This window comes from Poecilia mexicana, unplaced genomic scaffold, assembly GCF_051168715.1.
Source record: "Poecilia mexicana isolate PSO_F unplaced genomic scaffold, ASM5116871v1 scaffold_15, whole genome shotgun sequence".
Classification (NCBI taxonomy): Eukaryota; Metazoa; Chordata; class Actinopteri; order Cyprinodontiformes; family Poeciliidae; genus Poecilia; species Poecilia mexicana.
In genome coordinates, this window is record NW_028263384.1 from 4,770,704 (window position 1) to 4,783,022 (window position 12,319).

Sequence of the window (12,319 nt, forward strand, 5' to 3'; positions counted from 1 at the left end):
AAATTGGCCTGATCAGGATCAGAGCCACAAAATAAGTCTTTTGATGCTGATTAACAGAAAAACACAACATGTAGAAATAAATTTAAGTTGATCATAGATTAAAATATCCAAAAGTATCTAAATAATAATATTGGCTGGGATACAAATATATATTGATGACATTTTTACAATTCAAACCACACATTTACACTGTATAAAAACACATAACTATATTTTCTCTCATTCACTTTGAGTGTCCACTAGGGATGTGCCGATCAGGTTTTTTCCTGCTGATTCCGATCACCAATGAGGGCCGATCATGGCCAATCACCGATACCGATCACATAATTATTATTTTTTTTTATCATAAGCACTAGCGGTTACATTATGTGGGAAAAGAAACCATGAATTCACCTTAATTTAGACACAAATTTGTTTTTAATAATTTTTTCCAAGAAAAAAAAAAACAGGCATTGTGCAAATTGTACTGCTATCAGTAACAGACTGAAAACATATGAAGGCTCTGAAGAGGCTAAATAAGGCAAAAAGTCAAAATAAAACCTCTCAACATTGCCAAAAAATTCAGTATAAAACTTAACATTCAAAGGCAAATACAGGCTCCATTACAATAAACAATCCTGAGTTACTGAATGAAAACTTCCTGATAGCATGGCTAGCTGATTACTGCTAGTTCTGAGTGGCTGTTTCTGACTGAGCGGAGTAATTATGCAGAACAGTAAGGAGGCAGAGGTTGTCTCATGTTAGGACAGCGAAAGTTTTAATACGTATGTAAAGAAAATTTTTTAAGATGCTGCAGCTTTAAGCAGAGGTTCGGTGTGAGAGTTCACTACCAGGTGGAGCAGAAGCGGCGCTCCGTCTGTGAAATATTACTATCTGTAGCGCGTAGCAGCGGTTCAACAGCGAGAACAGAACCAGCGTCTTACATCGCAGCTCAAAGACTTAAATCATTTTGCGGGTTACTTGTTTAGCTTTCTGACCGTCATGCTAATCCGGGTGAGTGTTTGTAGCTGTGCGCTGCTTTACCTGCTATCTGATCGCTCCATATGTCTTTTTTACTGCAGTGAGCCTCGATGTAGCCAAACTCCGTCAAGTATGGCATTGTTTTATGCCATATTAGATTCGTCGTATTGATGCATTTTGACGTGCTTCACCCCCGACCCCGAGGTCATTTTCCGCCAACACGCAAACTTCTCTATTCACTCAGTGCGTTATAGTTCCACACGATATCGCTTTCCTAAGCGATATCGTGTTGCTGCGCGTTTGCGCAGTGTGAAGGAAAGAGGAGACCAGCTGCACATGCAGGTTGCGAAATGAGATGCAGGTGATCGGTTTGTGTGATCGGCAACAAGAGACCGTGATCGGCGATCACCGATCATACACTTTTTCACGGAAATCGGCCGATTATGATCGGTGGCCGATCAATCGGCACATCTCTAGTGGCCACCAATGGTTCTGAAAAACAGCTAGTCAAACCGTACATTTTGCGCATGCAGTTTGATAAGCAGCAGACTGCATTCGTTGATATACATCACTGCAAGAGTGAAGGCAAACTCTTCAGACAACGTATCAACTGCCATTTTAAATCTGTGATGAAACCATAAGATGGTGAGCTTTAAATCAGTCACTCCACACAGTAAAAAACGAAGTGTCAAATTAACACCTATAGTGTTGAATTTAACTCCATTTCAGATAACATTTGGTCCCACTCGAAAATAGTGTAAAATGTACTCTATGGCCAGTGTCAAATTTTCAGTTAATTTGACTCATTTTAGTGTCAAAATCAACAAGTCAATGAGTCAAATTATTTAACACTATTGTTTGTTTACACTCTTCAGAGTAATACTATTATTTTTATGGAGTTAATTTTACACTAAATTTACTTAAACTTTTACTTTGTGTTTTTTCTTTATCTTTTCTCCAGTTTTTTTACACATATATCATATAATGTTAAATCTTAGCATTATATGGCTTTTATAAAACCTACCAGTCACAATAATCACAAAGTTATAAGTTCACAGTGACATTTATTCAACTTTATGATCCAGGGACATAATTACTGTAACAGTGTCAGTTTAAACATCTTCAAAACAATGTTCACCAAAGATAGCAATATGGGACAACAAAGAGAGCAGTGTCATTTGCTCTATATGAGACGTCTATGTCAAAGGGCTTCGGATAACATAGATATTTGACATCAAACAACAAAACCTTGCATAGTTTTAATAACTTCATAAGCATAAAAATGTTCATGAAAAGTTACTGTACATATGTCACACTAATGGAGCATTCTTGCTCTCAACTCTGCAACTCTGGCCGTTTCCTTTGCTTCTCCAACTGATTAGTTGTAAACAGTTGTTTGGAGAAAGGTGAAGAAGTTGGTCAAGGGAGCACTTCTTACGTACCAAACACATAATGGGCCTTAAAGAGCTCATCAAGAGCTCCAACTGAACATGTTGCCTTACATGGAATAGCATAGTTGTCAATCACAATGAAGAATGCATTAATACTGCTTTGGATGGATCCATGGGCCAGGAGGTAGGGCTGGGTACGTTGTGTGATTTTGTCAAGATGCTGCTGCACACTGGTTCCAACCTACATTAAAAAAATAAATAAAAACATGACAAAAGTATTTAGTGACAACTTTCTGAATGAAGATCAGACAGTCAAATTTTGAATTGTAAAAATGAAGAGACTGAATTATGCATTTTTATCTTTAAATAACTGTTTAGCAGTACCTTTAGAAATCTGATGAGGTGATCCACTGCTTGAGATGCAGACATCTTACCCGGCCTCCTTTGTCCTTGTGCAGATGGTGGTAGCAGATGCAAAATAGCAGACATGTCACTATCCCAACCTACAGAGCAACAGCTTCAGGTTACCATCATCCCACTAACATATGAATTTGTCACAATTACCTAGAGGACCAACATACCATTCTCAGCTTCAGCAGCCAACTCTGCATTCCGCAATAAATCCAAGAGCTCAGTGGTGGGTACCAGGCCATGGCTTTCCTTTATGACCTTGGATTTGAGACTGGTGGGCCACTTCTCCAAAAATTTGTTGGCAGTGCCTTTGCCAAACTGAAATCTTGTTCTACCTGAAATGCATAAATAAAAGCATTTCACACAGTGATAAGACGGTAAATGGCCTTATGAAGTCCAGAGGACCCCAAAGTGATTTACACCACATTTAGTCATTCACATGCTGATGGTGGTGAGCTACATTGTAGCCACAGTTGCACAAGGGAAGACTGACATAAGCAATGCTGCCATGTGCCACCGGGCTTTCTGAACACCACCAGCAGGCAAGCCAGGTGAAGTGTCTTGGCCAAGGGGAAAACCGTTTAGAAAGAGTTGTGGTTCAAACTGGTAATACACAGGTTACAGGACAAACTCCTATGACTGTTGCCACTGAATATTTTAGTAGTGTAAGAGATAAAGCTGTCTTACCAGTCCTGGTGTGTCCAGAAACCGTGGAAAGACAGAAGACATTTGTTGCTTTCTTTTCATCATTGACCACTGAATGACGGTAATGGAAGGTCGCCTTCATTTTCTCACGGACCGTGTCATCATCAGCAGAGTGTTTCAAAACAGCAATAGCTGCTTCCACTTCCTCATCTGACAGCACTTTGTCAGCAGTGAAAACCCTGGAGTGACCATGGCCTGGTCCACCACCTAAAAAAAAAAGTTTCTCTCAGCCACAGATTTTATATTACTTTACATATACTCACTATTGAGAAAACTTACTTTTGGGAGATTTGCTACCTGAGGCACCTCTTTCCTCTGCAGTTTTTCTTTGAATTGTCTTTAAACGCCATGCAAGGTATCCTGAACCGCTCTCTGGATCATAGTAATGCTCCTATGTCAATAAACACAAGCAGACTTACCATTCCATAAACATCTTTGAAGGTAAATATATATGCTTAATGTTGCTAAGACCCTTTTACTTACATATTCATGTTTTGAAAATGGGTCTTCCAGGTAGGGAAATAGGGCAACGATCCCCTGAGCATACATCACTCTGACGCTTTTAGGAGGGGATGATCTGATGATCTGATCAAACAATGAGTCACTAAACTGACGTTTGAAAAAATAATGAAAAACAATTCAAAACAAAATGTTTCTTTATAGCCTCAGTGTATGATTCTTACACATGTGCTTCTGTCATTGCAGCTGTAAGGATGTTTATTTATCATCTGTCTTCTGGTTGCATCTGTCCAGCATTTAGTTCTTGCATACTCTTGCATGATTCGCTCACCACCACCACGCTTTGTTGTCAAGATTTTTTTCAATCAACTTCAACTTCAAAGAAAAAAAAAATTATAAACTCTTGAACCACTAAACCTAGAAAGTACATAAACAATGCTAAATTAAATGTAATAACTTACCGCTTGCACCTCACAATTTATTTTACATGGGCTTTTAGGTTGACTTCCTTCAGCAGCGGCTTCTTCTGATGGGTCACACATTGGGAAATCCAGAATGATAGTATCATCAGATGTCACTGAAAATGAAGATGATAGTAGAACAGCACCTGCAAAAAGTAAAGCAACAGCCTGTTTAGGAGAACTCTAATGCTCCCAAACCAGCTTCTAAATTAAATATATACATCGGTGAATTACCAGGATCTGCTTTGTTGCTCAACATAACTCGAAAGGTTCCAGGTGACTGATTCACTATTTCTTCAAAAACATCTACATCAACTTCTGTTTCAGACTGGTCATACACCTTCAGATCCTGCTGTCTGCCTTCTGGAATGTTAAACTTCAGGCACACTAAAGAAATATTAAAGAAGTGAAAATGAAGACATGTACTGCTGATAAACAAAGGCTGAAATAAGTAGAGTAACCCAACTAATTTTACAAAATGCCAGTGAGTTCAATCCAGTACAACATTTTAATACGTTAATGCAAAGAAAAAATTACTTAATGCAAGACGGATTTATTTAGCAAGATTATATTACTAACTTACTAACCTTCTCTCAGGAATGCATCAAATGTTAGGTTAGAAAGTTTCATGTACTTCTGCTCCCCACCAAACAAAACACGCAGTAGCATGGTCTGTTCGAAAAAAAAGATTAGCAAAAATAAACAACCATGACAGACACATTTTAATAGTTAATAAATGAGCTTCAAAGGTAATGTCATTTGAAAACTGAGTTCATATTCCCGATACACTTGAAGATAATCTGTACAAGCAGTATGGCGCCTGTTAGCTGCTACATCCATGATGCTAACCAAGCTAACATGACTCGGTAGATGCTACGACCCCGAAGTACCCACGGAGCCTGGGCCTATGGCATAAGGCACAGTGATTAATACTATTACAATTTAGAACAGTTACGTATTCTTACCTTGACAACCTTCATAAACAAACTGAGCAAATATTTTGAGGTGGACAACTTGTCTAGCATAGGGCTATCCCTCGGCTCTCGCCCTAACAACTTTCTCCCGCTACCCTGAATGTCAACAACGGAATAAAACGGGTACAAAAATGAGGAGACATGGAGGGGTTACTTACCTTTTCTGTAGCACAACTCCGTGCAGAATCCAAAAATGGAAGTAGCCGCTCACGAACTTAAGAAAACTGTTGCTTCGTCTTCTTTCTTCCTCCTCCTCTTCGCGGTTGCCAAAAATCTTTACTGGCGCGTTATTGACACTTGACAGAGTCAAAAGTTTCACTGCGTGAATGTAGCATTTTACTCTGACTTTTAACTCCAACGTCAGAGCCGATTTACACTCCATATAGTTATAAATACTCTATTTAGATTAAATTAGGTTTACACTGAAATATTAACACCACATTTTTTACTGTGCATCAGCTTTTGACCTGTTCCATTTCTTGTGATAATATGTATCACAAGAAATGGATATGTAAGAATGCCCATACAATGTTCTTTCTTTATGATGCCATCTAGTGTGTGAAGTGCACCGGTCCCTCTTGCTCACACACAAAACACTCACACAACAGCGTGGTGTTCTCAGAATTTCAAGCTTCAGCTTTTTCATTCAAATGACAAAATACTTGAATTTCAAATTGATCAGACCACTGTACAAGGGACTTAGGTTGTTTATACCTGAATTTACTTGTAAACTGTCAATTGGCTTGCTGTGTTGCTTTCGCAGAATGGCTTCTTCCTCTCCGAGTGGTTTTATTAGAACCTAATTTCACTGAGTATGATGTGGCTTTTTATGACATCTGGTCATAATCTTTAAAGATCATTTGCTTTTCTCTGGGTTGTCTAGAATAACTTTCATCCCTATGAAACAAAGCTTGTACCTCCACTGAACAGTACGATGGCTGGACTTTGCCATGCTTTTTCTACTTGAGTTCATGTTTCAAGAGATAAATGTGGCATTTCCAGGAATTTGGACATTATTGTTTTTATTGACAGGTGTGCCTCGGTTGAACTTACATGTTGTAAATCAACCTTCACAAATTCACAAAATGCAAATCTTAGTGTAGGGAATAAAAAAAACATACTTCATTATTCTGGTATTTAACAAATGGAAATAATGTTGATTATCCAAAAGATATTTGGTCTGTTTCAATGCCAGTGAGATAAAAAATTTTTGTATCTGTTTTCTCTACAGTGAAGTAGAGCAGAATTTCAGGATAACAGCAGTTTAATAAATGTACATCTGCCTAACCCAAAAAAAAAAAAAAAAAAGAAATCTGCAAAGATTTTTGCTGATTTTTGTTTTCATCTCAGTAAATTAAACTAATCAAATTAATTCCAGCTGCATCTGACACAGGTTATGAGATTAAAACCAGGGAGTACTCACAAAATGCAGATTAAATCTGTAACCTTTAGAAAACACAGTTGGTGCTGTGGTGCTGCAGGGTGAAGTCCAGCCCACGTCTGGAGGCCGTCCGAGTCCTGGCCTGATGACCTTTGTCACATGTCTCCCCCTCTCATGAGAATCTCCTCTAAGATCCTCCTTCCTGTCTGACCTCTTTCAAATAAAGGCCAAAAAAAACTTTTGAAAAAAAAACCCCATATGGTTCGTGATCTGTTTCTTTACCTTACTATATACTTCTTTTTACTTTAAAAGCATAAAAAGGCCAAACCATCAGTTTTAATTGATTGTTACTCAAAACGACTGAAAAATCAAATAATGCATACATATACAAATTATTTTCATTTCCTTTCTTCCTCTAATTTGTGAAGAGTTTCGTTGATTCCCTTATTCAAAACTGAAGTAAGAAACACTTTCATACTAAGCAACATCTTCTTATCTGTGTCGATCTCTTGACATTGCATCTTTCTGCCTCCGCTAACCATTCTGTAACCTTGGAGACACTTCCTCTGGGGAAAGGAAGTACACAAGCAGTGCTTCATTCTTTTGTAGCATGTGTGACAGCATGTGTCTAAGTGAAAGCCACAGGCAGTGCAGACTATAAAGCTCCTGTAGAGTAAACATCGGCTTTCTCATGAGAATCTCCTCTAAGATTCTACACACACACACAGGCACGCACACACACACACACACACACACACATATATATATATATATATATATATATATATATATATACACTCCTGATCAAAATCTTAAGACCAGTCAAAAAATTGCAAGAATTTGCATTTTGCACTATTGGATCTTAAGAAGGTTCTAAGTAGAGCTTCACAATGTTAAAAGAAGAAATCAGTGTAAGAGACAAAAACTTTTGAGCGGGGAATTAATTTAAAACTGCATTTACACTCAAACATGATTTTTTTCAGCTGATCAAAAGTTTAAGACCATTGCTCAAAAAAACCCGAAAACCCCCCAAAACAGAAATCAAAGTGTCAAAAAAAAGGACTCAGTAATGAGTAGCTCCACCATTCTTGTTGATGACTTCAAACAATTGTTTAGGCATGCTTGATGCCAGTGTTTCCAGGAGGCTAGTGGGAACGTTGCTCCAAGTGTTGAAGATGGCTTCACGAAGGGCATCCACTGTCTAGAACTGATGTCCGTTTTTGTAAACTTCCTTTGCCATCCATCCCCAAATGTTCACAATTGGGTTTAGATCTGGGGAACATGCAGGATGGTCCAAAAGAGTGATGTTATTCTCTTGGAAGAACTTCTTTGTCAGGCGGGAATTGTGAACTGCAGCATTGTCCTGTTGAAAAACCCAATCATTACCACACAGACGAGGGCTCTCAGTCATGAGGGATGCCTGCTGCAACATCTCCACATAGCCAGCTGCTGTTTGACGCCCCTGCACAACCTGAAGCTCCATTGTTCCATTGAAGGAATACGCACCCCAAATCATGATGGCGCCCCCACCACTGTGCCGTGTAGAAAACATCTCAGGTGGGATCTCCTTGTCATGCCAGTAACGTTGGATGCCATCAGGACCATCAAGGTTAAATTTTTTCTCATCAGAGAAGACAACTTTGTTCCACCTTTCAATGTCCCATGTTTGGTGCACCCTTGCAAAGTCCAAACGGGCAATTTTGTGGTGTTGAAGAAGACGTGGCCTTTGAAGACGTTTTTTGTTTCTGAAGCCCTTCTCTCGCAGATGCCGTCTGATGGTTATTGGGCTGCAGTCAGCACCAGTAATGGCCTTAATTTGGGTAGAGGATCGTCCCGTGTCTTGATGGACAGCCAATGGGATCCTGTGGCTCTGAGCTGGTGAAATTCTTTGGGGTCTACCACTTGAGTTTTTGTTCCATAACCCTCAGGATCATTTAAAAAATGCTAAATGAATGTCTTACTGCGTCCAACCTCAGCAGCGATGGCACGTTGTGAGAGGCCTTGCTTATGCAGCTCAACAATCCTACCACGTTCAAAGTCAGTGAGCTTTTTTATTTTTGCCATCAGGAGGTCTTGACAGTGTAAAGACTTGACAGAAAATGACATGGAATCCAGATTTTTGCACAGCTTTTGACTTTTAAAGACTATGGTCTTAAACTTTTGATCAGCTGAAAAAATCATGTTTGAGTGTAAATGCAGTTTTCAGAAAATTCCCTGCTCTCTTGCACTGATTTTTACTTTAACATTGTGAAGCTCTATTTAAAACCTTCTTAAGATCCAATAGTTGCAAAATGCAAATTCTTGCAATTTTTTGACTGGTCTTAAGATTTTGATCAGGATATATATATAGCTGCATCTGACACAGGTTATGAGATTAAAACCAGGGAGTACTCACAAAATGCAGATTAAATCTGTAACCTTTAGAAAACACAGTTGGTGCTGTGGTGCTGCAGGGTGAAGTCCAGCCCACGTCTGGAGGCCGTCCGAGTCCTGGCCTGATGACCTTTGTCACATGTCTCCCCCTCTCATGAGAATCTCCTCTAAGATCCTCCTTCCTGTCTGACCTCTTTCAAATAAAGGCCAAAAAAAACCTTTGAAAAAACCCCCCATATGGTTCATGATCTGTTTCTTTACCTTACTATATACTTTTTACTTTAAAAGCATAAAAAGGCCAAACCATCTGTTTTAATTGTAAAATATATATATATATTTTAATATATATATATATATATATATATATATATATATATATATATATATATATATATATATATAGCTCTGGTGTTTAGGGCCTGTTCCTGGGCGGCCAGGATGAGGGCCTCTGTGCTGTCCTTGAGTCCAGCTTTCTCCAGCCATTGGTAGGATTTCCTGATATCAGCCACTTCAGTTATTTGTCGGTGGTACATCCCATGTAAGGGCTTGTCTTCCCATGATGGTTCCTCCAGCATCTCGTCCTCTGTTCCCCATTGCCTGAGACATTCGCTGAGCACATTGTCTGTTGAGGCTTTGTCCTTGATGTATTTATGGATCTTGGATGTTTCATCCTGGACAGTGGCTCTCACACTCACTAGTCCTCTGCCTCCTTCCTTACGGCTTGTGTACAGTCTCAGGGTGCTGGATTTGGGGTGGAACCCTCCATGCATGGTTAGTAGCTTCCGAGTCTTAACATCCGTGGCCTTTATCTCTTCCATTGGCCAGCTAATTATTCCGGCAGGGTATCTGATTACTGGTAAGGCATAGCTGTTTATTGCACGGATCTTGTTCTTGCCATTGATCTGGCTTCTCAGGACTTGCCTTATTCGTTGGAGGTATTTGGCTGTGGTTCCTTTCCTTGTGACCTCATCGAGGTTGGCATTTGCTTGTGGTATTCCCAGGTACTTGTAACTGTGCTCTATGTCTGCTATTGTTCCTTCTGGGAGTGAGACCCCTTCTGTGCGGATGACCTTCCCTCTCTTTGTAACCATCCGGCCACACTTCTCTAGTTCGAATGACATTCCAATGTCAGTGCTGTAGATCCTTGTGGTGTGGATCAGTGAGTCGATGTCTCGCTCGCTCTTGGCGTACAGCTTGATGTCATCCATGTATAGGAGGTGACTGATTGTGGCCCCATTCTTGAGTCGGTATCCGTAGCCAGTCTTGTTGATGATTTGGCTAAGGGGGTTCAGGCCTATGCAGAACAGCAGTGGGGACAGAGCATCTCCTTGGTATATGCCACATTTGATGGACACTTGTGCAAGTGGTTTGCAGTTAGCTTCAAGGGTGGTTTTCCACAGCCCCATCGAGTTTGCAATGAAGGCTCTTAGAGTCCTATTGATGTTGTACATCTCTAAGCATTCAATGATCCAAGTGTGTGGCATTGAGTCATAGGCTTTCTTGTAATCTATCCAAGCGGTGCACAGGTTGGTGTGTCGGGTTTTGCAGTCTCAGGCGACTGTGTGGTCTACAAGGAGTTGGTGTTTGGCTCCTCTGCTATTTATGCCGATGCCCTTCTGTGCCGTGCTCATGTATTTATCCATGTGCCCGCTTATCTTAGCTGCTATGATGCCTGACATGAGCTTCCATGTTGTAGCTTCCAGGTTATCGGCCGATAGTTGGATGGGACTGAACCCTTTGAGGGATCCTTCTGGATCAGGACTATGCGCCCTTCAGTTAACCATTCAGGGTGAGTCCCATTCTGTAGCAGCTGGTTCAGTTGAGCTGCCAGTCGCTCATGGACGGCAGTGAGTTTCTTTAGCCAGTAGGCATGGATCATGTCAGGCTCTGGTGCTTTCCAGTTTTTCATACCTGAGACTCTTTCTTGGACATCTGCCACAGTGATGGTTACCGGGGCTTGTACAGGGAGGTTGCTGTGGTCCTCTCGTAGAGAGGTTAGCCACTGCACAGCATTGCTGTTGTGGGACGCCTCCCTTTCCCATATGCCTTTCCAGTATTGTTCAGTCTCCAGCCTTGGTGGGTCTGCTCTGTTGTTATTACCCTGCCATTGAGAGTACACTTTAGCTGGTTGGGTGGAGAAGAGCTGGTTAATCCTCCTGGCTTCATTCTCTCTTGTGTATCTCTTTAGGCGGCTGGCCAAGGCTTGGAGCCTTTGTTTGGCAGTTTCGAGTGCTTCAGGTATGGGCATCTGGCTGTACTTCTTAGGTACTGATCTTTTCATTGCACCTCTTTGGAGCTCTGATAGTTGGCTCACTTCCCTCCTTGTTATCTTGATCTTAGCCTCTAACCGTCTTTTCCATGGTGGATATTGGGTCTCATGGTTGCTCTTATAGCCAAGCATCTCAAGGATCACTGATCCTGAGTTGTATATCAGTTCATTGGTTTCAGTTATGGTGTTGGTAGGGATTGTTCTCAATGCTGCATTCACATCTTCAATGAGACTTTCTGATGGTACTTCACTCAGCCGTTGTAATTGGCATCGGGGTTGTCTGGTGTTCATTCGGGCCATGATTCTCTCTCTCAGGTCAGTTGCTCTCATACCATGAGAGACATTGATAAGCACGACATGCCTGCTCAGACGTCGCCTGGTCAAACAAGGTCTGCGTCAGGTGCTGGGGAACCAGAGAGCTCCTTGATGAAAAATGGGCTACTGGAACAAGACGGAAATGGGCGAGAGGTGAAAACATTGATTTGTTTGAATGCTACTAGTCAAGTAACCCTAGTCAGAGAGGCTACATGCAAAGAATGTGGAAGGAATGGTTAGTTCGACATCCCCAGTCAACACTAACTGTGAAATAACTAGTAGCTCAGTGTTCCAACATCTGCAAACAGCAACTGCTGTCACAACTTGAGATTAACGAGGTACAACACAAATGCTAAGGCAAGGGGGAGGAGCCAGGACACCAGGTCAGAGGGGAGTTAACTACAACTACCCGCCCAGAAACTGGGTATGTAGCCACAGTGAGCACCAGGCAAACCCAACGCCAATTACAACGGTTGAGAAAAGTACCATCAGAAAGTCTGATTGAAGATGTGAATGCAGCATTAAGAACTATCCCAACCAACACCATAACAGAAACCAATGACTGATATACAACTCAGCATCAGTGATCCTTGAGATGCTTGGTTATAAGAGCAACCATG

General features: G+C 40.8%; 1 protein-coding gene and 1 pseudogene across 3 annotated transcripts in view; one reads left to right on the top strand and one right to left on the bottom strand.

Moving 5' to 3' along the window:
- Window positions 1-12,319, top strand: part of LOC106908370 (endothelial PAS domain-containing protein 1-like) — a 301,962-nt gene that overhangs the window by 265,963 nt on the left and 23,680 nt on the right. The gene's annotated exons all lie outside the window — the stretch shown is intronic.
- Window positions 2,276-4,144, bottom strand: LOC106903261 (uncharacterized; annotated as a pseudogene). The gene is made up of 6 exons (XR_015765378.1): window positions 3,951-4,144; window positions 3,747-3,858; window positions 3,442-3,674; window positions 2,933-3,093; window positions 2,736-2,854; window positions 2,276-2,592 (listed from the first exon to the last, which is right to left on the bottom strand). The product of XR_015765378.1 is annotated as an uncharacterized LOC106903261 (transcript).